Below are 5,341 nucleotides of genomic sequence, written 5' to 3' on the forward strand. Positions count from 1 at the left end.
CCGGGTTATTGTATTTTGGGTATGTTAACTTTTTGAGTTCGATCCCTATTTTGACAATGACAAAACACATAAATCTTACGTGTGTATTCAGTGCCTGAGTAGGTTTACATTTCAAATCACACATAAGAGAAAGAAAATAGAAGTCGTGAAGGACTTCAAGATCATACACTTGGTGTATTCCATGATGAATCAGAAGTGCAAGAAATAAGAAGACATTTATTTTATTTGTAAATGCATTTAAATTTAGAGTTTTTGTCTATAATAATGCATGACATGTATGATATGATTGCTAAGCTCAGATTGACCGTAGACTGACCTTAGGGGACCTATCCTTTAATAAAAAATCATTTCTACAAAAACTAAAATCAAACAAAAGTTTTTGAAATATCTTTAGGGTCAAATTTAGGGCAAAAACTGAGGAATTCACTTGCCTCGATTGATCAACCAGTTCAAGTTATAATCAGCCCAATCGATCGACAACACCTTAGGCTAGAAGTCAAAACTTTGACACGGCTCAGTCGCCCAACCGTTGTTTTAACATAGTGTCCATAGTCGAACAACCTCTAAAAGTCGATCTTTTTACCTTTCTTAGCTGATCGACCTCTTGGCTCAAAATAGCCTCAATTGACTAGCCTTCAACACTCAGCTGACCAGTCATATGGCTAGCCGCCCGAACCTACGAAGAAAGGAAAATCACCTTAGGTCAACCAACCGGCCTTTTGCTTGGCCGATCGAACCATTTAGAAGTTCAAATTTGATGTGTGAGGTCAGCCGACCAACGCCAGTGTCAGCCAACCGAACCTCTCGGGTTCCAGTATTTTTAAGCACTAAAAATATTTTTAATTTTTAATTAAAAAAAATTCAAAATGACCTCCATGTCCCTAAACGTTCATGTTTTCAAAAAAAACTATAACCACCCCCTCATTACTTACTTTTCAAACTAATGCTTACAATATAATTCTCCCAAAATTATTTTTGTGCTTTATTGTATTAAACTCTCTTATACTTATCATTTCAAAAAAAAAAAATCTTTTAAAGAGAGCATTCACTTTGGGCATTGATTTTTCATATCAAAAATCATCTACTTTCATTTACTTTCATCTTTCAAAATCATTCATTGAGAGTAAAGTTTGATTTTCTCCACATATTTTCTTGATAAATATCTTTGGAGAAACATATTCTTGCTTGTCAGTCTTTTGCACTTCCATTACAAGATTCATAAGCTCATTTGTGCTTTGTTACAAATTTATTTTTTAGTTTGAACCCTAGATCTCCTGCATTTTATGTTTAAAACATATTTTGGAGATATCATTTGAGGATTCTTGAAATATTTGAAAAACATATATTTAATATCTCGTTTTCATCAAAGATCATACATATGTTATTTAGGCAAAAACTACTTGAAAGCAAAACCCTAGATTCTCCTACATTTTCATTGAGCTATATAGTTGAAGAAATACTTTTAGGGTTAAATCTTTGAAGTGCTTACCATATATATCTTTATTCAAAGATTAAAAAAATAATTTTTGATAAAAACACTTATACTCACTTGGGCTTTAATTCATATCTTGTGTGAGTGCATTAGAGCTTAAATTTGTACACATCTGAATAGTTTAAAAGCAATTTATTTGTACAAATATTTTCATACTTGTTGTGTTCCAGATGTGGCCTAAAGAGGGAGACTTTCCCTATTAAGGAGTCTCAGATTAGCTCAGAACCGGTTAGGAAAGCTGGGATTTGCACCATCCTGTAAAGTGTGCACAATTTGGCTTAGCTTGGCGAATTGAGCTAAGGTGTCTCTATCTTGTAAGGAGAACTAGTTGTGGCTCAGTCCCGAAATTTGAGTTGGGGAGTCTCCACCCCATAAGGAGAGTGTAATTGGTGTCACTCCACCCGTTAAGTGAGCATTATTAGAATCCTCTTGTTGGTTAGCTTGAGGCAGGGACGCGGGCTGGTTTAACCGAACCTCGATAAAAATATCATGTCACTCTCATTCCCTATACTCTTTACTTTCAACACTTTAATTTCTATACATGTATGTTTTACTATTTATTGTCTTGATTGTTTTTATGTACATGCTTTGATTATCTCAGGAATTGGTAACTGCTTAGAAAGACCTTAGGTTGCGATATTCTGGTTGTGAATTTTAAATTAACCTAGGAAGATTTTTTAAATACCCAATTCACCTCCTCTTGGGAATACACCAATTCCAACAATTGGTATGAGAGTCTTGTTTCGAAAATCTTAACCGCTAGTGCTAAAGATGGCAATGGTTCTCATTGGTGTATCCCCATTCGGAGAGGGACAGTCATTCACCAATCCTCCATTATTTTTTGGTATCGATTACACCACCTGGAAAATAGAAAGAGCATATTTATAAAATCAATGGATTGGAAGGCTTGGCAAATGGTTGTTAATGGAATTTGTATGCAAACGAATGAAAATGATACTACTTTAGTGCATGCGAATTCAATTGCCATGGACATGCTATATCGTGCTATAGATTATAATATTTTTCATGAAATAATGGCATTAAATATGTGAGAGATATTTGGGAAGAGTTGGATAAGAGGTATGGAGTGCCTAAGGAAAAAGAAATTGACAAGTAAGGTGTAATCCCAAGAGGAGTGGGGTGAATTGGGTTTATTAAAATTTCTTTAAAACTTTTGTTCTACAAATTCCTTAATTTAAGAATTAACCTAACGAATTAATATTCAGCAATCATACAATCACAATGATATTGATTTGCAACCCTAAGAGCACAACAACCAATCCTTTTAAGTTAAGTCAACAAAGATCAGTTTGAATAAAATCTTAGAATATTTAAAATCTAAATTTTCTTTCAATCAATGTGTTGTGTGTAATTCAGCTTATTGCTAATTTTATTTTCAAATTTTAATTAATTCCAAACAAACAACAATAACAATCTGATTTTTGTCCAAACATCAACCACAATCACACCTAAACTTAAACCTGTTGTGTGTAATTCAGCTGATTGCTAATTCTAAATTTCAGATTTTAATTTATTATAAACAATCCACAATCTGATTTTACCTAAGCATCAACCACAATCACACCTAGACGAAAACCTGTTTATGTTAACGGGTGCGTGTGTGCTAAGCCTGAACAAGAAAAATATATGTTCACCAAATAATATTCAGAAAAACATAAACATGCCACAATCACAATCCACAAGAACACATTTACGTGGTTCGGCCCAAAAATTGGCCAACATGCACGACAGAAACTCACCTCCAGAGACACTATATTAAATCGGCAAAAATAAATACAAGTACACACAGATTTACACTTTCTTGTCTTACCGATCTCCTCTGGAAATCAGCCCATAAATAATGCAAGAAATCCCCCCCTTCGCACCTGCGAAGAACCCTAGGTTTCTCCCTATATTCCTCCCTGATTTCCTTACAAAAAACCCCTCCCAAGAAACTAAATCTGTGCTTACCTTGCCTTACCAGTGCGTGAACCTCCGCTAGAGATTGGAGATACCCAATGCCACACCTCCTCGTGCCGGCTCCTTCTCCCATTCATCCTTCACTCTCCCGCGCGGCTGCTGAAGGTTCTCGATTTTGCAAGTGCTTTCTCGGCTGGGAAGACTCCTGTTGCTGTGAAGAACTCGCGGCTGGGAAAAGGAGAAGACCCCCCCCCCGGGCGCACGCTATTGAAGCTGCAAAACAGAAAGTGAAGAACCCCCCTGCGCTGCTGAAACTGAAGTCAAAAAACCCCCGCCCCTTCTGTGTTTTCTTTTATTATTTACAATTCATTTCATGTAAAATACATCACTGCCCCTCATACAAAAAGAAATAACACCATCCATTGGATCTCTCAATAAATGGATGGCTTGGATTTCCTTCAGGCAAGCTTGACACTCCAACAATTCTCCACCTTGGCAAGCTTATGACCCTTGCACCTCTTTAGCATCTCCTATGGCGGTTCCTGCAAAACAAAATACTAACAGCTTCCAAGGTTAACCAAGTTCGAACAATGTTCAAACTTGGATTTAGGTACTACTTTAGTCATCATGTAATGACCTGCTTAATTAACTGATATTTTTTTCCCACTGTAATAATTATCATACTCTGATACCGTAACATTATCCTAAGCAGTGAGAAGCATAATCATATAAACAAAACCTAAACCATTACATAAAATACCAGAGTTCTGAAATGTTTTGCAAAATATACAACATAACTGTATCCCCAAAATTGCCCTCAACTAGCTAAGGTAATACAAAAATGCTTCCAAAAATGATACTCACTCTTTGTTAGGGCACTACTGAAGCCCTTCTATTTGCGAGCCTGATCTGCTCGCTTACCTGGATCACCTGAAAAATATATCAACACTGGGATGAGCCAACGCTTAGTAAGAAAAAATATGTTATTACCAGTGTGTGGCAAATGAACTACTGTATATATCATGAAATATGTTTCCATATAAACATGAATAACTGAATATAAGAGTACAGTACCATAATAAAATACATCACCCCTTTTCCCTGTTGTTTAACATATCAGTATTATGGTTATAATTTAAAATACTTCTAGTATATATAAGTAGGATCCTTGTTTCTGTAAATCCATACAGAAGTAATAATAACTGAAACTGTTCCCTGTGGCTATCCGTATTATGACATGCCTCTCATGACGAGGTTGTGCGGCTCATAGGCTGGATTTACCCTGACTGGCCAACCAGGAATAAATCACTGAACTCCATCAGTCGACCTGCCCACCTCAACCCATATTTGGATGGGGAGCCTAACCTCTTCTAGGGCCTAGGTGGTCGATCGTACCACGTATATCTGAATAGGTGGTTGCACTCATAAAGTAACATAATATCTGTAGCAACGATACCATGCTCTGTAGCTGCAAGTCCAATAGGGTCTGATATCGTATAATATTTTTCTATATACATGTCTATCTGATTTACCATGATTCTGAAGCACTAAAATAACCATGATACTGCATAACGTACTAAAATCTGAATAATCATAACATGGAACTGCATATTCGTGATACTGGAATTCGTGTTATCATGGTACTGAAATTCATAAGATTATGGTACTGAAATATCGTAAAGTCATGGTATTGAAATTCGTATAATCAAGGTACTGAAATGCGTATAATCAAAATACTGAAATTCGTAAAATCATGAAACTAAATTCATAAACATATCCCCGTACCATATACATAATCATAAGCCACACCATACTAAAATAAATAATTTTCGTAAATAAATAAATTGCATAATATTCAAAACTTTCCTAACATAGCATATTTCCCTTACCTTAACTCTGAAAAACCCCTACTGTATTCTAGCCTGATAC

The sequence above is a fragment of the Malania oleifera genome, chromosome 1, assembly GCF_029873635.1.
Source record: "Malania oleifera isolate guangnan ecotype guangnan chromosome 1, ASM2987363v1, whole genome shotgun sequence".
Classification (NCBI taxonomy): Eukaryota; Viridiplantae; Streptophyta; class Magnoliopsida; order Santalales; family Ximeniaceae; genus Malania; species Malania oleifera.